We start from the raw sequence: 14,197 nt of genomic DNA on the forward strand, positions 1-14,197 counted from the left end.
AATCCCATTGCAACAGAGATCACCCAGCGCCGGTCCCGTTCCTCCCCAGGCAGGGCTGGGCTCAGCCTAAGCAAAGCTGAGCTTTCCCCGCCTGCTAATTAATTCCCAGCCGTGCCCGCGTCCCTTGGACCATTCACAAGATGCCACGGGACGATTAACACGGGGGGAGCAGCACCGCGGTGCCACTGACGGGGCGACATCCCAGCATCACCCTTCCCCTCCCGCTTGGCAGAGTCACCTTCCCCGCAGGAAACCGGGCAAGGAACAAGTCAAAAATCCCTCCTCCCGTAGGGATGCAGACAAGGGAAGGCCTTTCATCACACTCCTGCCTCTTACCTGTGTGCAGCTACCTGGCTTTGGCTTTTGGTGCTGGTTGGGGCCCTGAGGAGCCGCGGGGTCTTGGAGCATGGGGGCGGGTGTGGGACCTGTCCCAGCCCCGTTATCCCCTCCAGGGCAGCAGCACCGTGCCCCTTCCACCGTGCCCAGCCCCGTTATCCTTCCCAGAACAGCACCGTGCCCCTTCCACCGTGCCCAGCCCCGTTATCCTTCCCAGAACAGCACCGTGCCCCTTCCACCGTGCCCAGCCCCGTTATCCCATCAGGAGCAGCACCGTGCCCCTTCCACCGTGCCCAGCCCCGTTATCCCATCAGGAGCAGCACCGTGCCCCTTCCCGGGCTGCCCAGCGGGGAAAGGGACGGGAAAGGGATGGGAAAGGACAGGAAAGAGTCAGGAAAAGGGACGGGAAAGAGATGGGAAAGGGATGGGAGAGGACAGGAAAGAGTCAGGAAAAGGGACGGGAAAGGGATGGGAAAGATACAGGAAAGGGAGAGGGAAGAGATAGGAAAGAGACAAGAAAGGAACAGGAAAAGGACTGGAAAGGGACAGGAAAGCACAGGAAAGGGATGGAAAAGGGACAGGGAAGAGACGGAGACATAAAAGGGACAGGAAAGGGGCAGAAAAAAGACAGGAAGGGGACAGGAAAGGGATGGGAAAGAGATAGGAAAGGGATGAGATAGGGACAGGAAAGGGATGGGAAAGATTCGGGAAAGGGACAGGAAAGGGACATAAAAGGGACCAGAAGGAGAAAGGAAAAGGACAGGAAAGGGACAAGAAAGGACAGGAAAGGGACAAGAAAGGACAGGAAAGGGATCAGGGCCTCACACAACATCGGAGCGAGGAAAGGACTCCTTTATTTTCAAAAACTCTCACTCCTCCACATTCCTACTCCTATATTATCGACAAACAAACAAAACAAAACAAAACAAAACTCTCCTTTACTTTTAATTAATTTTAACTAACTAAAACAAAATAATTCCCTAAACCATAGGGTTTTTTTCCTTTTCTGAAAACCTACTCTAAACACCCAAAAACCTCACACCTATAACTCACCAAAACCTAAACTACATTTCCAACACTGAAAAAGTAATAAAAAACTAAATAAACCAAACTACAACCCACAAAAAAACCTTTCTAAATTTATAATCTCTTTTAAAACAATGAAAAAAATTATTATTTAATATTATTATTTTTTATATTAATAAATACTTTACCTATTAAATAAACATTTTTTCCACTTTTCTCCAAAAAAAATATTTTTCCCAAACCAATTAAAGAAAAACCCTTAAAATTTACTTTTCTAAAAAAACAACCTTTAAAAATTTTCTCCCAAAATTACCCTAAACTAAAGCAAATACAACTTTTGGGCTCCATGGTCTTTGTTTGCTGTCACCTGAGTGTGGGAAATAGATTTGTAGAGAGATCTTAAAGTTTGATAGAAGGATTATATAGTATATATTTGTATGTAATTTTTGAGATAAATGTTGGCTTAGAAATGTTATGGAATAGGATAGATACAGTTGAGAGAGAAAATGAAATTAGAAATAAGTTTTAAAAGATGGTTTTGTAAATAAGACTAGATATTTTAGAGAAATAGAACTATGAAAGATGTATTGTAATAGAACTTAAAAGGGGTAATTTTAGGTAATTGGTTTTACGGTATTTATAGTGTAGTGTAGTAAAAATTGGTAGGTTAAGAAACACTTATAATGTACTGTAATTAGGAAATAGTTGACTTTTGACTGTGATGGTGTGAATTATAACACCTGTATTGTCTCACTCTTCACATGAGACTGAAAATAAAATAAAAGTTTTAAAAACTCTTCTTAGCTGTTCTATCTTTGGCTAGAAAAGAGTTTAATCTGACAAAATTGGTGTTTTGTGCAAGGAATAAAATACTGGTTAGTTCTGTGTTGTGAATTTGTGTGAAGACATGAAAGCCTTCTTGATATATGATATATGATATATGATATATGATATATGATATATGATATATGATATATGATATATTATGTGTTATATGGTATATAATATATTATGATATATTTTATATTATGTATTATATATTATATATGTTGTATTACATATGCTATATGTTATATGCTGTATGCATATACATATATACATTATATTATATGTTATATATCTTATATATGCTATATGTTGCATAGGTAACGTTATATATGTAATGGTATATGGTATATGGTGTATGTTATATTACATATGTTACAGATTATATACATTTTATATATAAACCTTTAAAATGGTAATAATAGTAATGATGATGATGATGATGATGATGATGATGATGATGATGATAATAATAATAATAATAATAATAATAATAATAATAATAATAATAATACACAACTTTAAAATTTCTCTACAAATTTATTTCCCTGGAAGGAAGGGGATTGCAGTGCTAGTTCAGCTTTTTATGGGTAACTCCATTTTTCCTTTGAAGATAACAAACCCCCAAGCCCCAAGCCTGGTGCTCCCCAGGGACACTGAGGGATGCCTTGGGGGTGTCCTGAGCCAGGGCTGCACATCCCAGAGCACCAGCTCAGCCTTCCCCTCTCACCTCCCATCATCTGGGTCGTCCTGAAGCAGGTCCAAAGGGCTGGCAGGGCTGTTTGGGGGCTGTAAGACACTCCAGCTCCCCTTTGGATGCTGTCAGGGAGCTGCTGGCAGAGCCCCCTGCAGTCCCTGACACACCCAAAATGGGGGGAGCCAGAGATCCAGACAGAATCCTGCCCAAAGGGCACCAATTCCTCACCCCACTGATTTTATGTCTCTAAAACATTGAGTGTTTAGAAGTGTGATCCTCTGCGAGGAAGGGAGAGCTTTGCACCTCATGCCTTTTTCAGCTTTCCCTTCCCCTCCTCTGCTCCAATGTTCTGCCTCTCAGATCTCACCTGGGGGAGCTCAGTTTGGTCAGAAGGGTTAAAATAAAGTCGAGTCAGATGTTTGAGGTATTGGACCCTCCCCAAAAGCCCCACTCACCCGTTTCACTCCAAGGCTTCCCACTGGTGTTTGCAGACACATGGATCTCTAGCCACAGGGCTGCTGTTAATAGAAATCAATGGGTGATGCATGGAACTACAAGTGCAGAATTTCCAAGTCAATACCCTGCCCAGCAGTTAACCTGGGAGCACACCAGCCCCCTCCCCACCTCTGGGTGCCTGTGTTCAGTCACACACCTTCAAGGCTCACCTGAAACGATGAACATTCCCACGGCAGAGGACAGGATCAGTCCTACCGAGCAAAATCCAGTACCCTGCCTGCTCCACTGGCCTCAGGATGTTGGCACCCAGCTCCAGGAAAGCCCCTCCTCACAGATCACCCTGCCAGGAGCTGTCAGAACAGATTTCAAGTCTCAGCATTCCATCAGCCCTGCAAGAGAAAAGGTCTCACTGTGGGTCTGTGGCTCTGGACGGATTCTCTGCCTGGAGCAGCACATCCAGGGCCCAAGGGATGATCACTTCAGGGCCTTTAACCAGGTATTGATGCCTCAGGTTTGAGTTTTTACATTTTAAAAATTCTGTGCTGCTTTAGTGTGGGGGTCTGGGCTTCATATGAGGGGATGGTGAGCTCTGTGCACAGAGCAGGGAGACAAAACAATTCCTGCTCCAGCTGGGCACCAAGGACATTTGATCCAAATCTCAGCCCCAAGAGCACAAACAACGTGGGCTGGAGAGAGCAAAACAAGAAGGATGGGACTGCATGGGCTAAAGCTGGAACTGGACAATTAACTCTAATATGGAAATAGAGCAGAACTTATAAATGTGAGAGACTCTGTGACTGGGGATCCATTTTTTGTGACCATTTTGGTTCATCTTGGGCGTAGCCCTGGCTGGGCTCTTGTGCTGCCCAAGGTGGATCCATTGAGGCCTTTTAATAAATCCCTACTTTATTCTTTAACTCCATCTAGTCTGTTCTAGGTCAGCTCTGACAAGACATCATATCCCATCCTCATTCCCACCACAAGAGCAGCGAGGAGCTGAGGTTTGGTGCCATGACAAAATCATTGTTTCTCATCCCAGAGAGATCCCAATGGTGCTGGGGAGCTGGATCCCTTTAGGATGCTGAAACTGGGAGCACATCACTGCAAAGGGGGGTGTGGGGCTCTCTCTTGCAGCACTCTGTATTACTGACACCGCTAACAAAGCTGCCAGGAGTCTCTGAGGATGCACAGCTTTCCTACAGCCCAGGGCTGGGAGATTTCCAAGTGACATCCATCCTCTGTAGGGCTGTTTTTAATGCAGATACACTGCAGAGCTATCGGGGAAGGTGGGCAAAAGCCATCTTTGGGGAAAATAATCCCCATATCTGTGTCTTGTGGGGAGTGAGGAGCTGCCTGCTGTGTGCCCCAAGCCAAACTCCAAGTCTCTAGGAGGACAGACGCTCTGGCAGCCTTATAGGCTGGGATCTGACTCTCCCAGAGGGGGAAAAAAAGGGCAATTCGATGATTTGTGGTGTCCAGGACTTGCAAGGGGACACTGTCAGTGCCACTCTCTGTCACCACCATGAAGGTGCCCCCCAGCTTCCAGCTTCTCCCTGTCTGACCCAGGATTTCCAGCTGCACGTGGAAAAGCAGGTTTGTTTTGTATTGCATGCAAGATCCTAAACTTAGCGAGCAAGATGTTAATTTGGGAGGGGAAAATAGGCCATATTTATGTAACTGTGAAAAGCTGCAGCAAAAGGCTACGGATCCAATGGGAGAGGAGCGTCTGCTCCCAGCTCAGGGCTTTTGTGAGAGCTCCAGCAACTGCATATTCATCTCCCCACACCCCAAAGAACCAGCTTTGAGGCTTTCCAGGCTAAGAATAGAGGTCTTGTTGTGTTTGCTGCTCCACGGGCTGGGTTTTTGTCCGGGATTAGAGGCACCAGGGTGTGTGGAGCTGCAAACGGCAGCATCTCCTCCTGCCTGTCAGCCCAGCAGGGATGGGGAGCACAGAATAAAGGGGGAATTCATTCCCAGCCACACAGGATGGCATTAGTGCTGGCCCTCTGCTCCCAGAGACATCCCCCGTGGTGGATGGGGCACCCACAGAACACGACTCCCTTGTGCACAAACAAAAACCCGAGCAGGGCAGCTGGGGCAGCGCCACCACTGAAATTAGCAGCTCGTCCTGGCTGTGAAGCTGATGGCTTGGAGCCACCTCGGGTCCCTGCAGGGACAGACAGCTCCCTGCCAGCCATTTCTGTGACATTTCTGTCTCTTTCCGCTCACATTCTCTGTCCTACTTAAACCAGGTTGGGAATCCAGCAATGCCCAGCCTTGGAAATGGGAACTCCAGGGATTTTCAGACAGCCCTGCACTTCAGGGGTCTTTCAGCTCCAGAAATCATCATGTGGCACTGCAGGGAAGCAGCACAACACTGCTCCCTGTTTGGCTTTGAATTTGTCACCCTGGGGCTCTGGGAAAGCCCCTTAAGGGCTGAACTGGGCTCTCAAATGGCAGCAAAGCCGTTCCTGTGGGGAAACCAAGAGGAAAAGGAATTCTAGAGGCTCCTGTGGCCTCTGACTCCACTATTCCCTGAGCCTGGGGCCATATTCCTGGACACACATCCTCAAGCAGCAAGGGATGAGACTTCCAGAAAGGATGGTGACCCAGGGCTTTGGTACCTGTAGCCAAGTGAGAGGAATGGTGGATTTGTCTTTACAAACAAGCTGTGGGTCTGCTGGGAGATAAAACCAGCACTGGGAGAGAAAAGAAACAATGGGAAGGATTCCACTGATTGATGAATGGATAAAGATATTTGCTTTTGCAAATGAACTTGAGGTTTGCTGATAAGTGAAATTAGACACTGAAAGATGAAAGAAACAATGGGGAAGAAAAAAAACCCTAAATTCCATGAGAATTAAAGATTAAAAGGGAGGGTTGGAAATTAGAGGGGAATCTTTGGTATCAGGCATTCTGGGAAGTCTGAACCTCTCAAGTACCTCAGAAATGGGGAAAACCCCCTAAATTCCATAAGAATTAAAAATTAGAAGGGAGGGTTGTACATTAGAGGGAAATCTCTGGTATCAGGTGTTTTGGGAAGTCTGTACCTCTCAAGTATCTCAGAAATGGGGAAAAAGAGAAGGGAAATGCAGCTGGGAAACTGGGATAAAAAGGAGGCTGCGTCCTCCAAAAATGTGAGAGACCCCAGGGGATGCCCCATGGCCTCTCCCTTTATTGGAATAAAGTAAAAGGACTCCTCTGTCTCCTTTTTGGACATAAACCTCTGGTGTTTGTGGGTTAATTTTCCTGACAAAAGGGCAGCAGTGAGCACAGGCACTGGCTGCAGACAGCAGGATGACTCCTGTCCACCAGAACTCCAGCCTGGGAGGTGAGAGAGGCCACCACAGCACAGACTGAAGGCTATGACTGACATGAGGTGGTGTTTTCAAATACATGGGGACAGAAATTGGTTTTTTGAAACATGCAAGGAAATGCTCTGCAAAACATGAATCCCCTGAGAGCATGCACAGTCTCTGGAGAAGGCCTTTCTTGCTAAAACATCACATAACAGAGAAGTCTCTTGGGAAAAGACTCTCTCCTAAAATAAATGCCCCTGGGAGCAACTGTCTCAGAAAAAAAAATAGAAAAAGAAGTGTTCTAAAAGCTGCTATTAATTCTGTATTTACCCTCTCTGCAGCAGCAGCACGCAGAGCTCAGAGGTGAGCCATTATCTCCCATGCCCCTTCCTAATCAGAGCTGAGAAGGATCCAGCAGTGATCCTGCTGCTCTCTCATTTCCTCCCCATCACTCAGACCTGCTCACTGTGAGCAGCAGCTCCACAAAATCTGTCCCGGGCTCGTCTGTGCAGCACCACAACGGGGCCATCCCATCTGCTGCTGTTTGTTCAGCCCTTGCATTGCCAGAGGAACACCTGGGAATGCTGCTGAGCCTCGGCTCAAAGCACAGGGACACGTGGGTGTCTCCCCATGGGCTGTGTGACCCCAGCACCGTTTGGCAAAGAAGGAGAGGCCAAGAACCAAGTGGTGCCTGCTGGAATTAGCCACTCTCGTGATGCTGGCTGTGAAAAATGCGTATTTTATTATTGGCTTTTCGCAAATATTCAAATGAATATTATACGTGTTGTGTTAGAAAGTTATGCTGTATTAATTCTCTTAAGTAGTGTGTTAAATATAGTTTTAGGTTATAAAAATTGTTAAAATAGAAACTATGCTATGTAGGATACTTTTTGTAAAGAAAGGACTTGCACTGAGATAGCAGCCACAGGACACCTCAATCTTTCAGAGAAAAAGAATTTATTGCCCTCTTATCAGAAGAAACAAACTTTGTCCTGCCTCGAAGGCGCTGTTAGAATTCAGAAGAAGAAGTTGACAATGACCAGACAGAATCCTGTGTTTGAATGGAATTTATGCACCATGGATGAGGTGTATGAATATGCAACAGGCTGTTGCTTTTAAGGGTTAATCCTCTGTTAACGTGGGTCTTTTTTCGGGCTGGTGCTGCCCAGAAAAGGTACCTGGATGTCTGTAACTCTTTGTATTTGTTGTCTCATATTGTCCTGATTCAAATTATCCAAATTATTATTACCCTAATTGTATTACTATTTTTATAACCATTTTATTACTATTAAACTTTTAAAAATTTAAAAACAAGTGATTGGCATTTTTCACACTGGCCACCATCCAGGCACTTGGCCAAACACAATCCAGATACTCTGACCCTGAGGATTGGCTGCCGTGCCTGGAAAACCACATGCCAGCTCTGACTAAGCACCTGCAGGTTAATTTATCTTTCACATTTCCATCGGTGTAGCTCAGCAAAACCCAGAGCCACGCTGGCAGGCAGCAGAAAATTCCTAATGAACAGCCATGAGTGGGGAAGGCCTGAAAATTCTCCAGGAAATATTCATGGAGCAACTGAACACTGAGGATCTGCTGTAGGGGGCATTGGAGACCAACCCTTCTGCTGCTGGCAGGAAAGATTCTTTGGATGTCTTTAGGAGAGGAAGGCAGAAGCATTCTAAAGCCTGGTCTAGCAGCCTGTTAAAACCTACCTGCCCTCACTGTGGTTTAAGGCATAAATCTGCATTTATTGCCCAAATTCTGCATATCCTGCAGTCTCCTTTTCCATGAGCAGATGTGTGCAAACAAGGTGACCCCCAGAGAGGGGGTTATATTTCAGGGTGTTCCATCACCAGCAGGAAAATGAGGTGTTCCTGAGACAACAGGAGTTGATGCAGATCCATTCTGAGCTCAGACTGATTGCAAAGACAGCATGGATGCAATTCCCAGGACTTCAGGCAACACCCACAGAACACAACAAGATACTGTGTGAATAACATCTCCCTAAAAATCCAGTTCTGGGAACATGGTCATCCTCTGGGACTGTATGGTTAAAACCAAAAGAAACAGGCAATGAGATCAAGGAAAAAAAAATACTGGACTTCCACAGCAACCTAAGCATGAGCATCTCTCTGTCTGGGAAAATAGATGGACAGAAATGGAACAGAAATGGACTAAAGAAGCTGGAGTAGTCACAGAGCGTCCCGGCACCTCTGAGTGGCCCAGGGCATCACCATGCACAGCACCCAAAGAAAACCCCATTTATTCACCCACATCAGCCTCTGCCTGCCCTGCTGGCACGAGGAAGTGTCACCACATTTCTCTTCACAGAGAAAAGCAAGGCACAACTTCCCAAGAAATTCCTGAGATTCACATTCTCTGAACCTCAGAGAAAGAAAAAACAGTTCTTGTCTCATTTACTGCTTCTGTGTTTGTTCACAAGTAAAATACATTGTAGAAGATTGTTTACCTAAAAATAATTAGTAATTAGATTCTGGCGTGAGTATTTTGATTCAGTGACCAATTGAATCCACGTGTGCATGCTGGGACTGTCACTGACAGTCACGAGATGCTGTGCATTGTACAATTGAGTGCTTGGCAGATTCAGTTTAGATGTAATATAATACAAAATAATGTAGTATAATAAAGTAATTAATTAACCTTCTAATAAGATGGAGTCCTTCTCATCATTTCTCCCTGCCACAGAGGTCAGCTTGTTCCGATAATGTGAAAAATGCCAATCACTTGTTTTTAAAATTTTAAAAATGTAACAGTAATAAAATTGTTATAAAAATAGCGATACAATTAGAGTAATAATAATTTGGACAATTTGGATTAGGACAATATGAGACAAAGAGTTACAGACATCCAGGTACCTTTTCTGGGCAGCACGAGCCCAAAAAAGGACCCACGTTAACAGAGGATTAACCCTTAAAAACAATAACCTGTTGCATATTCATACACCTCATCCATGATGCATAAATTCCATTCAAACACAGGATTCTGTCTGGTCATCAGATTCTGTCAATCCTAACAGTGCCTTCAAGACAGGAAGAAGTTAGTTTCTCCTGATAATGGAGCAATAAATTCTTTTTCTCTGAAAGATTGAGGTGTCCTGTGGCTGCTATCTCACTGCAAGTCCTTTCTTTTAGAAAAAAAGTATCCTATATAGCATAGTTTCTATTTTAACATTTTTTATAACCTAAAACTACATTTAACACACTACTTAAGAGAATTAATACAGCATGACTTTCCAACACAACACATATAATATTCATTTGAATATTTGCAAAAAGCCAATCATAAAACACATGCATTTTTTTCACAGACAAGAAAGCAGCTTTTCTGTGCCAGGCTGCAGCCAGGCACAAGGCAGCAGCGAGCAGCTCTGCTCCGGCCCAGCAGGGACGGGGATCAGGGCAGTGTGCAGGGTCTCCTCAGGACAACAGCCCCAAAATGGGGAATTTTGGCTGAGAGCAACAGGAGGAGCCAGCAGCGTGTGTGTTTTGCTGTCTGCAGGGCAGCTCGCACCCAGCGTGGTGTTTGCCTTTGCACAATGGGCTCCGTTTGTTGACTCGTGTTCAGCTTGTGACCCAGCAGCGGCAGCGTCTGCTGGCACAGCAGCTGATCCTGCTGGGCTGCTGCAGCTCACACTCACTGAGAGCTTCCCATCACCATTCCTCAATTTATCAAAGCTCAAAACATTTCCTTAGGTTTTAGGAGAAAACCTACCTTTAGGAGGAAACCTACCTTTAGGAGGAAACTTACCTTTAGGAGGAAACCTACCTTTAGGAGAAAACTTACCTTTAGGAGGAAACATACCTTTAGGAAGAATCCTACCTTAGGTTTTTAGTTTTTCTGTTCTGCTTTTAGCTTTATATTCAGTGTTACTGGGATCTTTTCACAGGGTGGTAAAGACAAAACAATCCTGTTCTAGCTGGAGACTCAAGGATAATCTCTTCAAACTTCAGGCCCAGAGCATAAACAACGTGAGAAGAGGAGGGTGAGCAAGCAAGCAAGGAGGGTGAAACTTCAGAATTTGAAGCTGTTAATTGGGCAGTTAACTCCTATATGCAAATGGATTAAAACTTATAAAAATGTGAGATCTTGTGACCCATCTTGGAGCCATCTGGGCAGATCCACAACCAGAGCCAGTGGCTCTGGTACTGCCAGGGTGTGACCTTTGAAGGCACTACATATATATATATATACATATATACATATATACATATATACATATATACATATATATACATACATATATATATATATATATACACACATATATACATATATATATATACATATATTTATTTATTTATTTATTTTATATATTTATATTTACATAAATATAAATATATTAAAATGTATATTGCGTATTTGTATATTAGGTAAATATATACGTATATAATTATTTTATAAAAAATATATAAATAAAGTTGAAATCTATTATTTCTATATACTGTATAAATATAATTATACTTATAAATATAAATATATTTTAAAATATACTATAAATATATTATATAAATATAACATATAAATATATCTAAAATTATAATATGTTACATATAAAGAAAATATATATTATTTTATACTATATAGATATAAATCTGTAAATATGAATTAATATTTATATATAAATATATAAATGAAGATACAGCACTTGAATAAATATCCACTTTATTCCTCTTAACTCCATCTAGCCTTTGTTCCAGCTCCTTAAGGCATCACACTAGCCTATAGATTCTCAGATTTGTACTAGTTTGCTCACAAATATAGGAAACAACATTTTCTATTCACCATCTCAAACTGAATTAAAGGACCTGAAAATACTAATTTAATTTTCCTTATAGCAGCCTTCCAGTACCTAAAAGGGGTTTACAAGGAGCCTGGAGAGGGACTTTTCACACCAGCACTTCCCCAAAACAACCATATGGTTTTACCTGCCCAGCACCTTCCAGACCTGTGCTTTTTTTTTTTTCAGTTTTTTTGTCCTCCTGCAAGTGAAAATTAAACTGATCTGTATTTACCCAGGTCCTCTTTTTTCCTATTAGAGCCAGGTACTGAGCGAGGTTTAGAGCAGCCAGGTTGCTCACCTATCCACCCAAATTTATCAGAAAGCACCACAAATTATTCTGAAATCACTTCAAAGCTCTTTATTGAAATTCCTGCCACCCAGGCAGCCTGATTTCCCAAGAGCCCTCTTGAATGTAAATTTTTTCCCCCTCTATTCCAAGCAAAGCCCTCACTATTTGTCATTATCACCAGCAGTGCTACTCAGCACTTCTTTCTCTTGAACTTTCTAACAGTGACAACTATGAAAAATAACCATTTTGGCCTTCCTGACATTTTTTGATAGTTCTTCGTGTCCCCAAGATTATCCCACATGGACATTAACAGCCTGAGGAGGACCAAGGGAAATGCTGACCTCGTTTGTTGTGATTAGCAGGACCACAGAAAGGAAGGGTTGTCACAGTCAGAACAAGTATTTCTTAAATTAATGGACCATGATGAAGCAAAATGCATTTTTCCTGCAGGTTCAGAGAAGAAAGCAAGCCCAGGGTTGCAAAGGGGAAGTGTTTTCATTCACTGAGTAGTGGCACCTTTAGGTCAGTGTCACAAAAAGCTCATTCCCAACAGCCCAACACTCCATCTATCATGAAATGTTATATGGCAAATTTATCCAGCTCCAGGGAGGGAGAAAAACCTCCAAACAAACCTGCATCAGTTCAAAAGCAAAGCCAAGTGAAATGCAAGAGTTGCCAAAGAGGTCATAATTCAAATTGAGCTCAGTTAGAAGCATCCCAGTGTTTTTACAGTGTTAGGTTCAAGTCCTGACTGTGGACAGCAAGGTGAGTGAAGCACCTCGCCCTCCTGAGCACCCAAATCCTCTTTTATGACGGACACAGCCCCCAGCAGAATTCTCCTCCTCAATTTTCCCTATCCTCCTGGTATACTTAATAAATAAATGAGCACCATACATCCACTACTACATAAAATGACATTTCCTGATTATGAATTTGTTAAAATTACTACAGTTTTCTATAACTGCATATTACATGGTGCCTATTCTTCACTATAGGATGCATAGTAACACCGAATTTATATATTTACGCACAATTTGTGTAGATTTGTAGCTTTTAGTTCCCACTTCTGTGAAAGACTAAGGAAAAAAAGCAGCAACCTCTTTTAGGATTTCAAAAGGAACAGTAACCCCCAGGAAAGCACACAAAAATCTTCTGTGGCACTGGCTATTTAAAGAACAGCTTCAGTATTTCCTACTGTTGCATAATAGATTCTGATTATTTTGACACTTTTCAGTATTTTTAAATCTTTTTTAAGCTGGAGCCATGGGGAGGCAGCACGAATTAGCTGCACCTTATTTTATTCCTGTCAGCTAATTTCTAGATCCTCCAAAGCTCACTTATTTAGTCCTGTTCCTCACCAGAACTGCAGCAGCTGCTTTGGGAAGCCATGCAGTGTTCTGGGTCCAAAATCTGCTCCTGGATGAAATAATGAAAGGCTGCTCATCAGGCACCCCTCAGATGCTTTGATCAGTACTGCCAAAGAAGCAGCGAGGAGCAGAAAAAAGGCATGGAAATGACCTTGATGTGAAGAAAAAAATGTCTGCAGGCTCCCAGCTTCAACAGCAGGTTTTTTAGGTAGCGTTAACCAAATTATAAACTCACAGAAATTGCCTTTTCAGAAAGCATCATTCCAGCAGAACATTCCTGACAACAAAGCACATTAATTCAGTCAGCACAGTTATTTAACTGGTGAGTCTACATTTAATAGGTGTTTATATTCATTAATATTTATCTCATCTTCCACAAATGAAATTAGTAACAGCATGCCGGAGATTTTCTCCACATGGCTCCTGCAAATGCATTAAACCCAGCTATCTCCAGAGGCAACTGTGGGCAGAGCTTGGCCCTGTGTGTTTCTGTGGCAGCTGTGCTAAAATTATGCTCCTCCCATTAAAAGAATCCTTTTTATTTTTGCTGGATCTGGCTTTAGTTATACAATATTAACAGAGAAAATAGGAGCTGAGACTTCATGGCTTCATATGCTTTCAGTTTAAATTCTATTTAGAGAATTCTCAGGATTTTATGAGACATCTTAAACATCCAAATCAAGCTCTCACCTTCCATAATTTCTATGCTATTAATCTTTTTAATAGTTATTTTGTTATTATTATTAATTTATTATTTTAATAATATAATCCTTTACTATGAATATGACAGGGTAGCTTTTATATAAACTCTTGCCTTGAAAAGAAGCATGGGAGGTTAGAGATGAGTGAGATTTAAAGTACTCAGAGAAGGAAATGTATGGGTTGGGAGGGATCTTAACATCTAATCCCACCCCCTGCCATGGGCAGGAGAACTTCCACTACCCCAGGTTGCTCCAATCCCCATCCAGCCTGGCCTTGGACACTTCCAGGGATCCAGGGGCAGCCTCACAGTGCCTCCTCACGGGGAAGAAAGTTCTGGAAGGCCACAATGAGGTCTCCTCCCCAGGCTGTTTCTGGGATGCTCCCTCTGGGACAATG

This window comes from Melospiza melodia, chromosome 11 (genome assembly GCF_035770615.1).
Source record: "Melospiza melodia melodia isolate bMelMel2 chromosome 11, bMelMel2.pri, whole genome shotgun sequence".
Classification (NCBI taxonomy): Eukaryota; Metazoa; Chordata; class Aves; order Passeriformes; family Passerellidae; genus Melospiza; species Melospiza melodia.